Here is a 22,601-nt window from a genome sequence, read left to right as displayed (position 1 = left end):
ATGAGAATTTAGGGAAAGTTGGCACAGGTAGCTCCTGAGAGATTTTCTTACCCCTGCCCTGTAACTTAGAGAATTGCCTAGAGCACAGCATAGCAAGAGAAATCTTAACAACAGATAACTAAGTGAATATGTACCTGAGGTGGGATTTGAACCCTAGGGGGACCAGTATTTCATCTACTACATGATATGGTTTGCTTCTAAAATGTATATTGGACCTCACATTTAAAATTTTTTATTTTTAACTTATGAAATAAAATAAACATTTCTATAACATGGTACAATAAAAAAAGATGATTGCACATGAAACTGCAGATCTATTATGTACAATTTGCTATTCCTTTTAAATATACAATAAAGTTATCATGTAATTTTCATTTTCTTTTTTTTTCTTCCTCCTCACCCTAACCCTAGAAATGGCTACTGTTAGACACTATAGGTTTTTGTTTGTGACATATAGGAATACTGATGATTTATGTGAATTTGTTTTATATCCTGATAATTTGATAACCTTATTAATTGTTTCAACTAACTTCTTGGATAAATCTTTGGAATTTTCTAAGTGTATCATATTATTTACAAAAGAGATAGTTTTACTACCTCGTTCCCTATTCTGATTCCTTCTATTTCTTTTCCTTCTCTTAATTGCTATTTCTAGGATTTCCAATATAATATTGAAAAAAATTGGTACTTCACATTTTCAAAGTACTTTCACACAAAACTTGCTCTCATTTCTTCATAGTTGTAATTTACATTTATAAAGCATGTTTTTTTTTCTTTTTTAGCCCTGACCTATGATTTTGTTGGTGTAGGAAACTGATATGAGAAAAGTCCTACAAACAATGCAAATCCACATCTGGTTTGAAATTTGTAGTCTTATAAGGATGGTAGGAGTAAGGGGAGGATAAGTGTCTTGCCCAGGGTAATACAACCAGCGTTCATAAAAGGCAGGGCTTGACAGATACCAAAGCTGGCTGTGTCCCCACCACCATTCATAGCACCTTATGATCTTGAGAGCACCTCCTTCACAATGACCCTGTGCAACAGGTGGTATCCTCTACTATTTTGTCATCATTTTGCAGATCAGGAAATTGAGGCTCTGAGATGTCAAGAGACTTAATGGTCACAAAGATAGTAAGACTCAGTTGCAGGACTCAAATTTTCTGTCTCCAAGTCCAGTCTTTTTCTCTTATAATATGTTGTTCTTCCTGGAAAGCCTGTGAGGTAGACAGAACAGGAATTATTGTCCCTGTTTTATAGATTATAAAACAGGCTTATAAATTGTGACCCAAAGGGTTTTAGTATAGTTTTATAAGTTAAAACTAAGTTTAAAACTGCACTAAGACTTTTGGGTCACTCTATATGTTTTTTGCCCACTCTAGAGCTCCATTCATGCAAACTGCAACCCTGCTTAATAGATCAACCCATCAATAAACATTTATTAAGACTACTATGGAAATGTTTTGCAGGATTATGCATGTATAGCCTATGTTAAATTGCTTACCTTTGCAGGGAGGGGGGAAGAGAGAGAGGGAGGGAGAAAATTTGGAATTAAAAAGTTTTTCAAAATTGTTTTCAAATGCAATTGGGAAAAGTAAAATATTGCTAAAGTTAAAAAGGATAAGGATTTATTAGGCACTTCCTATGTACCAGGTAGCATGCTTAGTGCTAGGAATACAAAAAAATAAAAAGCAAAAGACAGTCCCTGTTCTCAAGAAGTTTACAATCTAATGGGAGAGGAAAATCAAGCTATATACTAGATAAATAAGAAATAATTAATAGAGGGAAGGTACTAGAATTAAGAAGGGTGAGGAAAGGCTTTTTGTAAAGTTTCATAGTCTAAGAGTTGTTGTGGGCCCAAAATTTATCACTCTGATGGTGAACTGAGAACTTAGTCAGGCTGATCCTTTGACAATAGCCAGATATCCTTTACTGGTCATTTACTTAGAAGTTTTCTAGTGTGAAATGACCTTCCAAAATGTGTATCTAGAAATTATGACCTTTAAGAACTTAGAGATTGTGCCACATCAAAATGAGATATTCAAAGAGCAGGCCATGAGATTAAATATCAGAAATGAGTAAGATTTTCTAATTGAACTGATTATGGTGAAAATTAGAACATTGAAAAATGCGCTTTAGAACCATACTTGCAATGTTTGAAGAAAAATAGAAATTGTTACTATATGTTAATAGTAGTATTCATGGTTTCTCAATGGCTTCTTGGGTTAGCTTCAACTTTAAATGTTCAAGATTAAATTAAGACATATATTTTATAGGGTAGCATTTGTTATGGAGGTAGTGAGTGTTACTTATTCCATGGATACAGAAAGATATTTTCTAGTACAGAACTTGACACAAAGTGGCACTCTATAATGCCAGATGACTTGTTGACAAGAGAAAAAAGGTGACCAGATTTGTACAGGGGCAAAAGGGTTCATGTTACTACCTAAAAAGATTAGTCAGAATACGAGTAAAAATTCTAAAAGAGATAGTCCTGCAAAAATTGAACATCTGGCCACCTGAGATTGCTTGTTCAAAGATGCAGTGATCAAAACGGGACAAAAATGCATAATTCCTTTTCCCAATCCATGCTGCATACAGTTAAAACTAGATGGTAGGTATTTAGTACATAAAAAGACAAGTTGTCTCATACAATATAGAGAAGACAAGATATCCCCACTTTGGATGTTTAATCTCTAAGGTACTTTTAAAAAAACCATTACATATGTATTACTTTCCCCATTTCTTTCAATATTATTGGATGTTAGGAAGTAGGAGGGAAAGAGAAAGAATTACTTGGGCCAGGAATAATGATTTTTTTTATAAGGGGGTATTGATAAAACAAGTAATTATGGGTCAGTTCCCTACTCCCATCTCCATTTATTTCTAAGTCAATAAAAATAAATGCATCTTGGCTCCAGGAAAAACTCAAACCTCAGTCATTCTGTTTCTTCTGATTTGGCATTCTTCATTGTTCATCACAAATGACTTCGAGTTTAATTTTTTAATGAAATATACATTTAACACATACTATGTGTAAGGTCCCATTATCAAATATGCAGGAATTTCCTGTCATTTTGCAACCACATATCAATGCCAGAATAGAGAAGATATTTGTTTCCATTTGTACATTTGGATTTGTGTTTGAATGAATGCAAAAAAAAAAACCAAACAAACCCAAAACCTGGTAAAAAAGAGTCAGTGCAGCCAAAATCAGCTGTATTTCATGGAATTTACTCAAAAAAAGAAGCCAAAACATTTTTTTGAAGTCAGGGATTCAGAAAGGAAGTTACCCTGAAAAATCTTCATAGTCATTTATTATCATAAGCTTGAGTAGTAAAAGCCTTTACCAGCAATAACATTGTCAAAACCATTACTAGTCCAGACCTTTGATGCAGAATTCTCCCAGTGTGAAAACTCCTTCCCCTGATGCATATCAGCAATTCATGTAAAACTTGGTTGTTGTTTCCAACTCTTTATGATTCCATTTAGTTTTTATTTTTTTTCTAATTTCTAAGATCCATACATATTATGAGCCTCCGACCTGAAGTCATTAGACCTGGCTTTGTGTTCCAGTTCTTAATACTCACTAAGTGACCATGGGAAAGCCACTTAAACCTCTCTGAGCCTCAGTTTTCTCATCGATAAAATAGGGTTTCTAATATTTGCCCTACTACCTCAAAAACGTTTTGTGAGGAAAATATTTTATAATCTTAAAGTGAATTTAGGATTCATAATGAGATACATATAAGATTGTGTATACACACATGCATGCACAAATTTATGTATGTGTATGTATATAAATGTGTGCTGTGTATGTGGATATATGTGTTGAGTAATCTGTACCTACATGTAAACACTATGTGTGTGTGTAGATAGATATAGATATGGAAAGAGAAATAACACCATTGTCAGCATCTATAAATGCTGTCCTATCAATAAATGTATTGAGGTGTGATATTTGCCACTTACCCTTTGGCCTTAACCCAAGAGAATTTGGATCACATTATATTAATTCTTTATGGGTTTCAGGAAAACAGAATCATAATGAATTAGTTCTGTGCTGTGTTCAACCTCCATTTAGCTGCTACTAATGCCTCTGCTGCTTCCCAAAATATTAGGCTACACTAAGGAGCTAGGAGAGGTATTAAAACCAGAATCCGCCTAAAATTCAACCTTACCATGGGACTTTAAGCCGTTATGTGATCATAGGCAAGCCACTTAATTTAACTCTTGGTTTCTTGATTTGTAAAATACAGGTACAGGTATACCTTGTTTTATTGTGCTTTGCTTAATTGAACTTAACAGGTACTGCATTTTTTTCTTAATAATTTTTTGGGATTTGTGGCAACCCTATATCCATCAAATCTATTAGCACCATTTTTCCAACAGTAGGTGCTCACGTGATGTCTCTGTGCTACATTTTGATAATTCTCACAGTATTTCAAACTTTTTCATTATTATTATATCTATTACCATCCTCTGATTGGTAATCTTTGAAATTACTATTGTGATTGTTCTGGGCCCCATAAAAAGCCCACATAAGACAGTAAACTTATTGACAAATGTTGTGTGTGTTTTGACTGCTCCACTCACCAGTCATTCCTCATTTCTCTCCTTTTCCTTCGACCTCTCTATTTTGGCAGACAGAGCAATATTGAAATTAGGCTACTTACTAACTCTACAATTGTTTCTAAGTGTTCAATTGAAAGGAGGAGTAATTTGATATGGCAAGCTTCATTGTTGTTTTATTTTAAGAAATTGCCACAGCCACCCCAACTTCAGTAACCAACACCCCGATTGGTTAGTAGTCATCAATATCGAGGTAAGACTCTCCAACAGCAAAGCAATTATGACTTACTGAAGTCTCAGATGATGTTTAGCATTTTTTATTTGAATAAAAAAGTAGTTTTTCATTGAGGTATGCATTTTTCTAGATATAATACTATTGCACAATTAACAGACCACAGTATAGTGTAAACATATCTCTTATGTGCACTGGGAAACCAAAAACAATGATGAATCACTTAATTGTGATATTCACTTTACTGCAGTGATCTAGAACCAAACCCACGGTATCTCTGAGATATGTCTTTATTAGATTAAATGTTCTCTAAGGTCGCTGTCAGCTCATGAAACTGTATGATTTCATGACTATTACATGGTTGCCACTGTCCCAACTCTTTCTTACTACTATCCTAATGACAGTTCACCCCTTATTTCAACAGAAGGGAAAAGGGAAGGAAAGGGGAGGGAAGGGTCATACACAACAAAGTAGATTATGCTTTTAAAAGGAAGCCTTTGTGTATTTCAAACCAAAGCAGAATGAAAAGACCTTGGTAATAAGGGTAATTTTCTCTGTGAACCCTAGATCACTATAGTTTATCACCTAGAGTTATTTCTACCTACAGTCTTTCCTGACTACAATAATCTACAATAATTCTGCACCCCACACCTGCCTCTTCATTCTATAGCATATATTAGCTATACCTCTCATATATTGGGCCATATTGAGTTTGAGACACTGAACAGTGTTTCCTGTGATGCCAAAATATGTATTGCTATAAATTTCTTTCTCTGTAATGGCAAGATTCTCCAAGTGATGCCATATGGATGGGAATCATAGAGCACAATGATCTTGGAGGGAATGAAGATTTTAAATAACCCAAAGGGCCAGGGGAAAATATGTGGCACATATGAGCAAGCTACAGCATGTCACTAATCAATGACAGTATAAATGGTCTTATCAAATTATCCCCAAGAAAACATGAGAACTGACTCATGTGCATTAGAAAATTTATGGAAAACATGGTCAGGAATCAAATAGGATGAGTGAAACCTCTTAATCTACTGCAGGGGAGGGAGTTAAATATAAATATATTTCTAGTTGACATTAATCATGTACCACCTTGCCTTTTAAAGTTCCCATATCTGGATTCATAATCTTGTTGACAAGATTATAAGCTCCTTGAAGGAAGAAAATCTCCTTTTGGTTCATGACATCTGGAACAATGCTATGCATATAACAGATATGTTCAACAAGCAATTGTTAAATTGAATTTAACTTTCAATTTAAAAAATAGCTTTCTAACAACATGAGAATGTCATGGTCACTCCGAGATTTAACAATTTTTTGCTTCTGAGAATAAAATCTCAATTCTAGACCAATGATGATATAAAGTAAAATTTTTTGGAGGGGAGACCAAAATTATGATTTCAGTGGTGTAAGGAAATCCTACTTCCCAAGCAGATTGACAACTTTTATGTAGTAAAGTATTAGAGCTTCTTGGGGCATGGAGAGGCTATTTAACCCAGAATCACACTGCCAGAATGTATCAGAGGTGGAATTCGAACTCAGGTCTTTGTGATCTTGAAGGTTGGCTCTCTATGCCACCTCTGAGAAGTCATGATTCTATGCATGTTATAAAAATGTTACAATAAATTGTTTGTCCTAATTTTCAGACATTAAACTGAAATTAGAACAAGTCAATTGGCTGTATATATGGTGGTGGTAAGATACATGTGTGTGCGCACACACATGTGTATGCACACGTATTTGTTTATAGGTGCTTAGAAGATCAGGTTTGGAGACAAGAAAAACTGTGTTCAAATCTATCCTCAAATGGTTGCTAGCACTTTTCTAAATCTCTATATGCCTCAGTTTCCTAATCTATAAAATAAGGATAATAATAGCACCTACCTCTCAAGGTTGTTGTGAAGATAAAGTGAGATAATATTTGCAAGGCATTTTGCAATGTATGAGAGTTATTCTTATTTCTATTAATATTTTACTCCAAAAAAAGGGGGGGTGGGGAGAAACTGGTATGTCTTTCCTAGGGAAGTGATTAAGTTAAAAATATAGGAGGCCTCCCTTCAAGATGTTTTTAGTCTGACACACAATCTTCTACCAAAGTCTTCCCCTATTTGCTCATTGTAAATGTGAAGATCATGCACTGGGCAAGCAGAGAACAATGTCTAGTAAGTTCTACTAAGTTGAAAGATGAAACATGTTATCCACTTCCTGACAGAGAGGTGGATGGACTCAAGGAGTAGATTATATGTGTATCATATATTACATATTATATATGGTATATGATAAATATACACATTTATCTAGCCTCAGACTCATACTTTCTGTGTGACCTTGGACAAGTCACTCTGTCTCAATTTCCTCATTTGTAATATAAGGATAGTAATAGCACCTACTTCCCAGGGTTGTTATGAGGCTGAAATGATAATACTATTTTAAAGTGCTTTACAAATCTTAAAGCACTATATATGTTAGCTACAATATGTTAAAAAATGTTAGCTATTATAAACTTACATATGCATGTGTATATATGAATGCATATACAATTGTCTGTCAGATATGTATAAATAAATTATTCACACGGCTACTGAAGAAGTTTATTTTGGTTGACTATGTATATGTTATAAGGATTTTTTTTCCTCAATGGAGTAGAGGTAAGAGAAAAAAATAGATTTCTCTTAAACAAAAATATAAAATTTAATTTAAAAAACACCCTTCCAGTTAGGGTAAATAGTCTGTATGACTGTTGTTCCAGCATCTTCCTCTCTATATTTGCGTAGTCTCATTGCCAGACTGACCACAGGATGATGACTTTTTAGTTGTAGCTCCTAAGATCTGAGAGTCTGTGAGCTGCCTCAGCAAACGAAACAACAGCACCACTGGAGTTAGAGGCCCTAGAAGCCTTTTACCAAATAACATTATAATACCTTCCCAACCACATCCACTTCTTCTGTTATCTTTTGAACTGTTGCCAGCATCTTGGGAAAAATACTGGAGACCGTGACTAGTTTTAGAAGAGAAATCTGTGACATCCAAGATTCAAGATACAATGACCATCAAGGACAAAAGAGAATTTTTACCCCAAATTTGAATCTTCTTATCCTAAAAATCAAATTTGGGTTGTAAAGAATATTTTCAGGAAAAATGACAACTGTAGAAATTTTTAATTTCATTTAGTGATAATAAAGATAAGGTAAAGATGTCTGAGAAATAATATGATTACACATGAGAAACTTTTACATTGTATTAAAGTCTTTTTAACTTTAGAGTAAATGTTAGCAATAATAGGGGAAAAAGTACAAGTGGTACAGTTTGCAAATAGTTACTGAAAACCCTTTTTCAGTTCCTCTTATCTGATAGCACCACCTAATGGGATTAAAAGGAATATGTTATCTGCTCTTAAGGATTTTCATGAGCTGTTATATGTGTATCTATGTGTCCCAAGTACCTGAAATCACCTTGATAGAGAAAGACAGATTCTATATTCATGGGGTACCAAATAAGTGTGAGATATGACACAAATTGTGATTATATGTGCTCATCCTTTCAGTCTGAAAATAATGCACAGAAAGGATAGTTTACTATAAAAGAAGGTACACCTTTATCGTGACTACAAATACAGCATCTCATTCGTTTACAGAGTGGACAGGGTTCAAAGGAGCTAGTTCCACTCCCAACTCTGGCACTCACTAATATGATGTTCTTGAGAAAGTCATCTCAAACTTCTCTATTAATTCATTTTTAAAATGAAGGCTTTTGAATCAGTTGCTTCTAAGATCCCTTCTGGGACTAAGAGCCTATGATTCTGCAGTTAATTTTATTTAGCTTTATCATCATACAGACATTTGAAAGAAAGATATACATATAGATTTATCTTTATCATGCCTACCAACAAGCTGATTTATTACTGAGCCAAACAATAAACCAAACTTCCTAATGGAAATTTTAGATAGCAAGATTGCTCCCTGTACAGCAGATGCATTCATACATACATATTAATACAAATTCATGTATAAATGAATATATATTTATACACAATATACTACATACCATGTTTACTATATACATAATATGCTACATACCATATATGATATGTAATACATATTCATATGCATATGTAAATGTACTACATGTGTGTCTTTTGATAACTGTATTTAATATAATTAGATTCCTTTATAATCTGATGAATTTTATTCTAGACCTTTGAAAACATAATCTTAAGAAATAGTTCACAGATTCCATTGGACTTCCAAAGAGGTATTTGACAACACTCCCACCCCAAAATTAGAATCCTTGCTGCTAGTGGCTTTAAAGAATTTGTGAACCACTGACAGTTTAAGATTACTTAAATACTTAAGAATGTTTATTATGGGCTCAGAGTTTTCATATCCAGGGAAACCTGACCTAGTTAGCATGACTCTAATAAAATTTGTATTGCTCCCTTAAAAGAATGATTATTCAAGATAATCTACATCTTGAGATCCTGGTAGAGGGGAAGAGGGTAATTTGACAAACAGAAGACATAGAATTATAATAGAAGTGAAAAAGATTTTGGAGATTCTCTACCCCAGTCCAGCCATTTGACAACTGAGGAACCTTAGGCACAGAAACTCGATGTAACTTGCTCAAGGTCACATAACTAGTTCACAATAGTGGAGACTTAGAACCCAGATCTCTTGATTCCCAGTGTCCTGATTTTTTTATGCTATACAGAAGTATTGTTCAAGTAAATCAGATTTTCTGTAATGTAGCATTTTTTGAATAGCAACACAAAAGGTAATCAGCTCTTTGAAATGTTCCTTATTTGATTTGAAATGTGTGGTTGTAGATGTAGAGTTGTGACACAAAGTGCATTGTAAGCACACTGGTTTTGGAGTCAAAGGATATGGTTTAGATCCTGACTTTACTCTCAGTAAGTCATTTAATCTCTCTGCTTCTTAGTTCATCATCTGTGAAAAGTGATTGAACTAGACAGCTTTCTAAGTGTCCTTTAAGCTTCGAACTAAAGCACACTCAAACCATACAAATATGTATTCACAATGCCAGTGGAAATTATTGAAGGTTATCCGATATTTTGGAGTGTTTGTACCCCAGCTTCCTATATTAGTACAGATAAGTGAGAAGGGACTGCATTTGGTATGGCTTTTTCCAAGTAAAATATTACTTTCTGAAGGGGTTTCCCACTATTAAACTTGTTCAAGCCGTGCATTTCATTTTCCAACTAAAAGAAACATGATTGTAATTACATCAAAATGGTAGAAATCATTGACAACTTTAAGATTTCTAAATTAGATCTAGCCTGAGGGTGAAAATTACATTTTTATAGTACTGGCTGCTATGATGAATTTAATGGATTTGCTAAGCTATTGCTAAATAAATGTTTCCATGCGGGGAAAAAACACAAATTAATTGATGATGTTATAGAGATGGTAAATTTGGTTAGATTTTCAATTAGGCTTGCTACATAGTACTTGAAGTATAGATGTAGTGACTAATTCTTTATCAATTGATAAAGAATGTTATGACCCATGTATCAATATTATTCTCTAATATCTTTTTGAGTGATAGGATGATTTTAATGATAGACATAAATATAAATCTTAATCATTTCTAAATGCTATGATTTTTTAGTTTACATAAGGGAAAGTTTACAGGATAGCTTTCATGGCAGTGGAAGCATACTTGTCTGGAAGCCAGGAGGCTTGAGCTCTAGTTCTAGCTCTTTCACTGAGTAATTGTGTGACACTGCACAAATCACTAAATTTCTTCATTTATAAATGGGAAAGTTGGATTAAATGGTGTCTACAAAGATCCCTTTCAGGTCTAACATTCTGTAATTTTTCTGTGTATTGTGTGTAGTTGATTAATCAGTCAAAATACTCTTACATGCCAAGATGCACCATGGACTAGGAGTATGACATAAAGCTATTGAGAATGCTGAAGCAGTGGTTCTCATAACTTCTTATTAAGCTCCTTCTTATCTTTGAAGTGAGGAAAGAAAAGATACACATGAGAGAGAGAAATCTATATTTTGCACCTGTTTGGTAGTCATAGAGAATGAGAGATCAGGCTGCAGTCATTGAGTTTCTTTTCTATTCAGAAATAGTCCTGAACCAGACCTCCCTGGTAGACATAGGGAATATGTTGTCTACCCTTAAGGACTACCCCCTAGAAAAAGAGAATATTTGACTTCTAGACACGTGATCCAAATTATTCCTGGGATCTTGAATCCACGTAGCTATTACCCATTTATTTTATTTTATTTTATTTTATTGTTAGCTAGTTTCTATTTATGCAAGTAAAAGATCCTGCAGAGGATTTTTACTCTTTTTCCTCCTTCTCTGACAATACTGACTTTTTTCTGTCACCTAACCACCTAAAAACACAATTAGTTTGTATCTGTAATATTAAAAAATTAACATCCTTTTAGCTTACTGTTCCTTCTGGTTTCTTCCCCTTATCTCTACTCTCACTTATGAACAATCCCTGCAACCTCAGCATGTTTTACTTTTGTTAGTGTCCATAAACACCATGTGAGACACTGAAAGATATACAAAGATTAAAGTTCCTCATGGAACTCACAGTTCAATATGGGATTTAGACACAAAGATATACATGAAAAACTATAATATAAGATGATACTGGAATAATGCACAGAAGAGATGCAATCCAAATGTTATACAAAGTCTGAGGAAGAAGGAATCAGTCATTACTTATTGGAGGATTATAGATGCCTTAAAGAAGATGGCATTTTTACTGGACCTGGATGAATAGGCAGGATTTCAGCAGGTGAGATGAGGAGGGAGGACATCTCAAGAGTAAAGAAGGCATCATCAGAGCACAGAAGGACAGAGAGTGTGTGTGTGTATGTGTGTGTGAATATGTGTGTGTGTGTGTGTGTGTGTGTGTATCCTTCGTTGCCAAAGAAGACCATGCCATCAGAGAAATGATGACAGGACTTGCACTTAACTTTGTTTTGAGTGAGAGAGGGCTGTGCAGGTCACCAGCCTCACTTCTTCTCCAGAGCCATCTGAATCCAGGGACCAGATATTCATCAGGATGACTGGAGATGACTCAGGCTCAGGCAATTGGGGTTAAGTGACTTGCCCAAGGTCACACAGCTAATGAGTGTCAAGTGTCTGAGGTGAGATTTGAATTCAGGTCCTCTTGACTCCTGCACTGGTGCTCTATCCACTGTACCACCTAGCTTCCCCTAGCAGAAGGATAGAAGATGTGCATGTAAGATAGTAGACCAATTTTACTAGAGTACAATGTATGTGAAGGAGAACATTTTGTGTGTGTGTGTGTGTGTGTGTGTGTGTGTGTGTGTGTAAAATAATCCTGAACAGACATGAAGGTGCTACAATTTCAAGTTCTTTGAATACTATGTTAACAAAGATTAAACCTGATTACAATTTCCTGATGTACTGACATATAATAAGGAATGACAGAGCAGGAATTTTTAGCACAAGAGTGACTTGATCAGAATTACACATAATTAATTTGTCAGCAATCTAAAGACTAGATTGGAAAGGGAAGAAATGTGAGTTTGGGAGACAAATTAGATAACAACTGTAATAATCCAGAGGGAAGGTTAAAAGCGTTGCTACTAGTATGACTGCAGTGGAAGTAGGGAAGAGGGAATGGATTCATGAAAGATTATATGGGTAGAATCTAATCAACAATTTGTAAGTGTTATAGTGATTAATGGACAAAAACTGGTCAAAGTCTGGCTAAAGAAAAAGACCTGAGGAAAGGAATAGCCCAGGCTTAGAGTGGAAGGGAGTAGGCTGATGCCCAGGATCACTTGCTAGCAAAGGTTCTTTGTTCTGCTTTTCTAGGAAAGACTGCTTAAAATGAGTAAACAATCCTACTTTTAATTACATTCACTAGTTCAGGGGAAAAGTCAGCACCCTGAATTTCAGAGAAAATACAAGCAGAAAAATTAACACAAAGACCAACAGACAGGGCTCTGACTACCTGAAATCAAAGCAATATTGTGACACATTTTGCATACCCCACTGGATTGAGAGAGCCTTTACATCTGAGCAGTCAGGGTCTGAACATATGGCTACTCTGAGTCTCGACCAGGAAATCAAATAGTCCTTCTCATAAGTGAACCCCCAAAGCAAAACACCAACTCAGAGTATATATACACTTCTCAGAAGGCATCACAACCCTCATGACTCAGTGCCTAATCAACTTAGTATCAAAAGATGTGAAAGCCTTCTTCTGCTAAGTAAGCTTCTCTTTAAGCAAGTTCCTCAGCACCATGTGAGGCCTATTAATGGACAAGGAAGATCTTATTATCCCATTAACATTACTGTCTGTCAATTGAATGTACATTTGCCCATATGTTTCATGTTCAAATATTCCATCTTTAGGAGGTAAAGGGGGGTGGGATAAGGAATAGGGATAAGGCCCTTTATCTTAGAAATTGGCATATATATTATATTAGATACTTATAATGAGTGGAGAGATAACTTCAAGGAGGACTACAAAAATGCAGCATGAGTGAAAGACAGGCTGTGATAGCCAGAAAATGCATCCATCATCAACTGTGGGAACTAAGGAAATGAGAGCAATCAGAGAAGGATAGTTACCAAGGCCAAATGTTTGAACTTGTTCTATGTAAATTGCAGCAGATAATGACTAGGTTGGGACATCTGGGAGGAAAGACTAAGTGACATTAGAAGAAAATCAGAGGAGGGATATCTTTTAGTGTCATGGAAATGGGAAGATAGTGGAACATGGCATAGATAATATCTTGTTTTCAGATGCTACCAGGCTCTAAGGCTATGTATCTACCTCAAGGTCAGTCCCTACGCATTTTTGTTGGAGTCATAAAAACTCTATAAAGTATTTGGAAAAATCCATGTTGCTCTGAATTACCTCACAGTCTCAGAAGGCTATGACCAAATGGAGAAGCAAAGTTAGGAACTAACAATTAGATGTAGGGGAAGAAGAAAATAAAAAAGGGTAAATGGTAGTTCTAATTACAAAGAAGAAAGTCAGAAAGGGAAACAGGGAAAGATAAGTTTGGGTTTGAACATGTTGAGTTTCAGATGCTATGATGGACTTTAAGTGAAAATAACTATCAATACTTTGATATGAGTCTCTGCATCTAAAGCTCAGCAAAAACGGTCAGGACTGGATATGTAGATCTGTGAATCATCCTGTATAATAGATGAGTTATTAATAGTTGATAGTTGATGATAGTTGAAGACATGGGAGTGAATAAAATAGTCAAGGGACAGAACAAGAGAGAGATGAGGACTGAGGACAGAACCATGGGGGATACCAAGATTAAGATGGCAGGAAGAAGTAGAGGAGCTAGCAGAAAGACAAAGAGTAGTTAAAGAAGTAGGACAAGAACCAGGAGAGTGTAATGACTCAGAAGCCAAAGGAAAAGGGTAATTCCAGAAGGAGAGACTGGTCAATAGTTTGTTTGGAAAACTGCAAAGAAGTTCTGGTGAAGGTCTTTGGATTTAATGATTTGGATGTCTTTATTGATCTTGTGTCAGGTTAGGCTCATTTTTAAGAAATTAGATCAAGGAAGGGAGAAGAGAAATGTTATACCAGCAGGATAAACTAGAGGGGTGAAGTGGAAACTTTAGGGAATGCACAGTTGCTAGCAAACCAGTTTAGCTGTTTATTGCACAAAGGATAAACACAGACACAGAGGCAATTCCCAAAGCCCTAGCACTTCCCAAATCTGGAATACGCAGTAGCATAGATAATATAAGAGCTCCTGGCAACTGGGAGATACTTAGCCTTAACTCAGACCCCTTTGGCCCAAATCTAGTCAATGAATTGAGTATGAGTTTTAAATATTTATCATTTTAGTTCAGTCATTTCAATTATACCCAACTCTTCACATCCCCAGTTTTGGGTTTTCTTGGCAAGGATACTGAAGTGGTTTACCATTTCCTTCTCCAACTCATTTGACAGATGAGGAAACTGAGCCAAACAGGGTTAAATGACTTGCCCAGGGTCACATAGCTAATGAGTGTTGGATGCCAGATTTGGACTCAGGTCTTCCCGACTTCAGGTTCCCACTGCTCTACCTAGCCTCCCTTACTGAGCAATATTATTCAAGAGGAATTTCTCAACTGGTAACAGTAGGAACGTCTCAAGAGAGATAACATTATTGTGTTGATAAGCATCAGAGCTTAACCAATAGCAGCAGGAGAACTTGAGTTCCATTGTATTCATATTGTGTAAGTATAAAATGTATTTCAAAATACACATAAATTCAAACCATTGAAAAAGAAATGGTCTGTCACATAGTTCATGGTCTTCTTAGTCTATACAAAGATAACACAAATGTGCATACTTGATGAATTGACACCCTTACACTTTTCTAGCCCTCTCCTATTTCTTCTGTGACAACTTTTTTTTTTTGGTGTTTTCTTTATTAGTTTTTCTTCTTTCCCCTCAACCACTGACTATAACAGACCCCAGCACTAAGCCCATAATCCTTTGTTTTCTTTCCCTACATTCACCCACCTAAGGAAGTCAGTTCACCTTTGATCACAATTTCTGATCAACGTTTTACACAACATCTATATCCTGGGATTCTTGAAGTTACTGCCCTAAGTCACAAACCTTCTTGCTTTCTTGTTCTAATTCTCCATGCTACTGAGAATTACTTTTCCATTCTGTGCCATTAATAAAATACTTTCCATTCACTTTAACCAAGTAATCCATAGCAAAGCTTGATCAGGAAATTGAGGCAACATCCAGTTAATTAATGTGCCCAATAAACTTTTTTCACTGGGTAATTCAAGCAATATAGTACGTTACCCCTTTTTGCTGGATAACATAAACATGTGCTTTGTTTTGACCTCAGAGACTCAATATTATTGAGAATATTCAGCCAGATCTTCAAACATCAATTGACTTATCACTGATGTAGAGGAAAGAGGATTTAATTTGAAATCAAGGGACACAGAATCATTCCCTGGTTCTGAAACTTGCTACCTTTCTAGCTTTAGTAAAACCACATAATCCTTCCAGTTCTCAGCATCCTCATCTGTACAATAAGAGTTAGACAAGATGATCTCGAAGGTACCTTACTAGAAGGCACTAATCTTATGATCTTATGAACCAATGATCATTTGCTGACTCTGAAAATCTGCTTAGGAGGACTTTTATCACAAATAATGACTGCATGTGCCCTTGTTTTACACTGAAAAAGGTAGCCTATGTGGATACACATACAAATATGTATGTGTTCTAAATTATAGTGATATTTAATTTCTTGTAGGTTTTACAGAAGTGATAATTATGTTAGAAGTATTAAACAAATGTTTAAAGGACTCTTCTTATGCACACATGCATATTTTCCAGGTTTCCAGCATGAGTATTTTTATAAAAATAAGAAATTACTTTTCATGTTCTTGTTTTTCTCTTCCTTCCTTCTTTCCTCTCTTTTTTCCTCTCCCTTTCTTTCTTCTTCTTTCAGCAAATACTATTTAAGAAATGGAAACTGATTCATAATGGAAATACAAGGATTACGTTCAAGCAGTGCAATGAATTGGTATAGACTGAATGACTGTCACAAAGATCTGTGAGCCCTGTATATCTCTGTCAGCATGATTTAAAGGTGTGTTGCAGAGTTTTCCATCATTTATTTTACACATATTTTTAAAAATAAAAAATCTTTTGGAAGCACATAAAATCAAGATTGTAAAGGACTCATTTCCCCACAAAGCCAGGATTTTAGTGCATTGTAATCTGTCATGTCTGTGATATCAACAACCATAGCCTGCTATGAACCTTAATTGATCTCAAGATCAACGCATATGAGAGTTTCTTTCACTAGTCTAAAAGGATGAGGGAGGGAGAGCATGAAGTATGATGTTTTTGTGGAGAAGGGCTGGTCACAAATTTTATATATATACACACACACATACATATATACGTATATACACACACATATATATACATATATATGTAAATATGTTGGTTGTTTTCCTTTATTCTTGAAGAGGATCAAAATGGCATCACCATGATAAAGTCAAGTTTCAATGTGTCCAATCCTGGCTGATCAGACCAATAAGAGCTTGGAATGCTCTAGCACAGATTTGGCACAGATATTCTGTGTGAATATTTGGTGTGGATACTCCAAATTTGCACATCCTACATTTCCTTTGTGCTGTTTCAATTCTGTTTTGCTCATAGAGAACAGCACCTTTTCTGATGTGGGCACACCATGCTGAGCAGTCCTGTGCCAGTGTCTCCCGTGTCACACAATCAAATCCAAAGTTCTTGAGAGAGACCTTGAGAGTGTCTTTGTATCATTTCTTCTGACCAAGTGATTGCCTGCCCCATGCAAGTTCTCCATAAAATAGTCTTTCTGGCAAGCATACATTTTACATTTGAACAATGTGACCTGTCCATCGAAGTTGTGCTCTCTGAAGCATACTTTGAATGCTTGGCTGTTTAGTTCGAGTAAGGACCTCAGTATCTGGTACCTTATCCTGCCAGGCGATCTTCAGAATCTTCCTAAGACAGTTCAAATGGAAGTGATTCAATTCTGGTAGACTGTCCATGTTTCGCAAGTATACCACAATGAGGTCAGCACAACGGCTCTGTAGACCCTCAGTTTGGTAGTCAGTCTAATACCTCTTCTCTCCCATACTTTTCTTCTGAGCTTCCCAAACACTGAGCTAGCTCTGGCAATGTGTGCATCAACCTCATTGTCGATGTGTACATCCCTGGAAAGTCTATTACCAAGGCAGTTAAGTATTTAATATATATATATATATATATACTCACACACACACACACACATATGTGTGTGTATATATACACATGCATATACATACAGATATATATACACACATACATATTTCTATACATATATCCTTTTTAGTGATATACCTACAGTGAATGACAGTAAAAAAAAAACATTAAAGATGAAAGGATAGTTGTGTTTGTTTCTCTTGTCCCCCTCTTCTTCCCAACAGATCCTGGTTAGACCACCCTTACTATTAGTAAATGGCCACCAATTTAATGTTACTGTAAAGAGATAATCTATACAATAAGGTCCGGCTTATAAATAAAGTCCCCTCCCAAACCCCCAAATTCTTTGTCCTCACTCAAATCCTTCCTCCTTCCCCTAATCACAGAGGAAGAGTGATTCTTTCATTGAGGTGAAACTTTCTACCTTCACTCAGGATCAAGCAACAAAAATCATCACCCATTTAACACCTTTAATTCTCCTTTTCTGCAAGCCTTTCCATCTAAAGACATATTTTGACTTGTCATATTCTTAGAAAAACAAAAGTTCCCTTTACCTACTTTCATCTCAAACTATCAACAATACTATTTCTCTCTTTTTCACCGCTAAATTTCTGAACAGTAGTTTGTGCTTGAAAAATTCAACTTTTGTACTCCTAATTCTTTGTATTCTGATTTTCAGCACCAATACTCACCCTCAGAATCTTCTCTGTAAGGTCACCAATGGGTTTTTCTCAGTTCTGATCTTCCTTTTGCTTCTTATAGAATTTAGTTCTTTTAATCATGTTCTTGATACTTCCTAGTTCTTTCATTCTCAGGATTCTCCTACCTTTATAATTATCTCTCTTTTTTCCTAAATCTTCCTCCTCCCACCCTTTATTAGAGGCATACTTTAAGATTCTCTCCTCAGCTATTTTCTCTTCTCTTTTCACCCTGTTCTTTGGTGAACTTGTCCCATGACCACACTAGTGCAGGCCCTCACTACCGTGGGTTTTTTGGCTTGGCCTATTCCAATAGTATTTTCATTTGCCTTCCTGCTTCCAATTTTATCTTGTCGAATCCATTCTTTTTATTTCAAAAAACACAGCTCTGATCACATACATCACTCTACAATTCAAAAATTTCAATTATTCCCTATTGTCTACTGAATATAGTCCAGTCTCCTCAGGCTGTCATTTGAAACACTCCACAATTTGACTTTAGGTTCCCCTTTCAGCATTCTTTCAAGCTATTTCCATTTGCAGACTCTGTTGGTCAAACTAAATTATCTTCTTCACAAATCCTTCAGTTTTCCATCACTATTCTATTATTTATATCACCCTCTATCTTTAGAATGTCCTTGATGCACCTGTCTTTACCTATTAGTATTTGAATGTTTCAAATCTAAGATCAAATGTTGCTTCTTTGATTCTCCAGCTCTCCTCTTCTAAGCCAAATGTTATTTCTCTCTCCCCAGCATTGTGGCACTTTTTGATACCATTTCCTTTTACACATTCATCATATTCTTCTCTCTTATATTAAAGTTGTTTGTGTATGTGTTTCCTTTCTTCTGCTAAATTATAAAGTCTTTGAGGTCAGGGGCTCTCTATTTTTAGACTCTTGATATCTCTCTCAAATGCTTGGATTGTGGAACCCATATGACACGCCCACCATCTTTTTGTTCATTGAAAGGAACAGAAGAGGATGTGGCTGACGTATGCAAACCTTTTGTGAAAGCATTCAAGGCTAGAGCAGATATTATGTGTTTGTGTAAATCTGTCATTCATCCACCAGTCTGCCATCTTCTTGTTATACTTATACTCCACCTAATTGACCCCTCAAAATATGCCTGAAGCTTTCAAATATACCCCAAAGATAATGTCAGAATCTTAGTTGCCTTGTTGAAGTGGTGTCTCTGGAGAACTGTGTCACCATGAATACACCTATATCAGAAGACTGGCTCCTGGTTAATAAGGAGGTACTAGGCATAGACACAGCATACTGGATCCCTACCGGGAGGAAAAATACAGATACAAAATTCAATTGTCCTGGTTACCTTCTGTATGCTGAGTGTAGCAGAAAAGATACAGAGAAATATTTTACCAGGGAATGCTCCTATAGATTCCAGGATATAGCTGCTGTTGTTACAAGTTGTGTAATCTTGTTCAAGTCACTTCAGGTCTTTGAATCTTACCATCTTGTATACAATGTGAATAATAAAACCACCCAATTTACAAAGTTGTTTTGACAGTACAAAAAATGTGAGTTGTTACCATTATTATTTCTATTCTTGTTACTGTGGTTTTGTTCTTCCTTTTTCTTGAAATTTCACACAATGCAGCTCCTATGAACAGCTCAGAACCAGTTTGGCTATCCCTGTCCATGGTGCTAACACATCAGTTCATTCTAACAATTCTTAAATTCTGTTTCTGTTCTCCATTCTTATATGATGATTGTTTTGTTTTTTGTCCTGCTGTTCTTTGCCTGCTTCCATTTGATATGATATCTTCACTCTTTATTTTCAGATTTTTAACAGCCTATCCAAGTAAATTTAGCAAGTATTTATGAAGTACCTAATATGTACAAAGCATGATGTTAGGCAATGGGAAAGCCACTAACCACAGCAACCATTATTTATATGAACAGTGGTCCAGGAGGTCCCTGTATAACAATAGGGTCTCTGAATATGGACTAATATGAGCTAAGTTCAAGTTTACCCTGGGGGAATCAGACCTGTAAGAGAGGGAGTCAAACTTACTCAAATTCTCTGGCTTATTGTGTCCCCACACAATAGTTTCAGGGGAAATGTGTAGAGCAAAGTTTAGGTATGTCTCATGTTTAGGGTTTCCTCTAAAAATGTTAGCAGAATCTCTTCTACAAAACATGTTCAATGTATAAAGTAAATATGAGATATAGGACAGCTATTTATTTTTTCTGGGCAGCCGCTAGGTGAGAGTCTAGAGTATTAGTATTAGGCCCAGAGTGAGGAAAACAGTTCTTCTGAAATCAAATCTGGCCTCAGACACCTACTAGCTGTGTGAACCAGGGTGAATCATTTAACTCTGTTTGCCTTATTTTCCTCATCTATAAAATGAACTGGAGAAGGAAATGGCAAACTACTCCAGTGTCTTTGTCAAGAAAATCCTAAATCAGGTCACAAAGAACCAGACAGACTGAAAATGAGTCATCAACACATTTATTTCTTCCATCACAAAAGAAATACTTAAAACACAAAAGACTTATAAACCCTCATTAACAGATATTTAAAACATAAAACAGTAACACATCTCATCTACCATGTCACAACTGCCTTACTCTGCACAAAGATTAAGGCATTTTGTGAGACTAATTAACATGTATTTCACTTTCACCACTGATCTTTTCTGTCTACACAATTCACAAGTGTCCTGGAAATCCAGGGCAATTTTTGGGCTTTTTTACACCCTTCAGCTCCAGTTTTGTCCTCCTAGTTTCTCCTTTGTTTCAGGAAGCATCTCTCACTGGGTACCACCCTGCACTAACTCAGAAATTGCTGACCTCCTGACCTGACTTAGGAAATAAACATCAGAGACAGAACCGTCTATTTCTCAGAATTGCCATTTTTGTGACCTGCACTCACACAAAAAAGAGGTCAGCCAGAGATGAAGTCCACTCTTAAGCTTGTCTAGGAAAGCATATGCTGATTGCCAGTTCCATGTTCTTTTTCTCAGGGCTGCCATGACCAGTAAGGGAGGGGAGGAAAAAAATGAAATCTTTTCCTACTTGGTGAAAGTCAAAGGGTGATAAAGCCCTGGATCCCTTCTAAATAAAACTTCTCCATTAGATCTGAGGCAGTTGCTAGTCATTTTTCTCCTACCCTACTGAAGTAGTGGTACCTTTTCTTGTCTTAGTTACCAGTCATCTTAGATATGATCCCCTGGTCATGAGGACTGATAAATTTTTGCTTCATCTTTAAGCATAAATCTTTCAACACCGAGCCAAAGCTCATGTCCTTCCTTAAGAGCCCACATGTGTAGTTCCATGGGAGGTGACCCAGTCCAACAAATTGGGACTCTCCTCCAGTAACCTCTGCTACGTTTATAGAGTGCTTTAAGATTTACACAAAACAAATGTTTTATGTACATTATTTCATTTTTATAATATATTTCTTTTCTTTTCTTTTGATGAGGCAATCAGGGTTAAGTGACTTGCCCAGAGTCACACGGTTAGTAAGTGTCAAGTGTCAGGCCAGATTTGAACTCAGGTCCTCCCGACTCCAGGGCTAGTTTTCCTACTGCACCACCTAGCTGCCCCATTTTTTAATAATGAATTTATACAAAGACAAAAAACAAAACAGTCCCTGATATCAAGGAGCTTACATTCTATTGGGATGTACCTCTTCTGTTATTTGTTCCAGACCACTTTTGCAGCAAACACCTGCCTGTCTTGGTATCTTGCCACTGAATATGTCACTTAACATATACCTTACCCAGAATAGCACTTAATTAATGTTGACTTTTTGAGTTCCTCCTAATCTTTAAAAATCACTTTGAGAGAAGTTTGTGGAGAATAGTGTCAACCAAAATGCATCTGTAAGGCTAAAAAGCAAGGAAAAGGACATTTCTCTTCATTTGCTACTGGCAAAGCTCTTCCTGGACTGTCATTGTAGTGTTTGTCCTTACTTATATAAAGTAAGAGTGATTATCAACAGGAACTCTTGCTGTTTCTCTCCCAGCTTGATTTAGTTATTTTTCCTTTTGCTCATTAAAGGGGTCATCCCCTGACTACTTCTTAAACAGGCTTATTCACTGATTGAGCATTATACTTCACTCACTAAGTGAGTGCCTGAATAGGCCTTGGCCTAAAGGGACCAAGTTCTCCCATTGCATCCTGGGCCATCTCCAGTCATCCCGATGAATATCTGGTCACTGGACCCAGATGGCTCATGAGGAGAGAATGAGGCTGGTAACCTTGCACAGCCCTCCCTCACTCCAAACAAAGTCAAGTGCAAGTTATGTCATCATTGCTGGCTTGTACGTCTTTATGTTTTAAAGAGGCTTTACAGTATCTGAATTCTTTATTAAAAAGA

This window comes from Notamacropus eugenii, chromosome 5 (assembly GCF_028372415.1).
Source record: "Notamacropus eugenii isolate mMacEug1 chromosome 5, mMacEug1.pri_v2, whole genome shotgun sequence".
Taxonomy (NCBI): Eukaryota; Metazoa; Chordata; class Mammalia; order Diprotodontia; family Macropodidae; genus Notamacropus; species Notamacropus eugenii.
Note: the sequence above shows the minus strand (reverse complement) of the source record.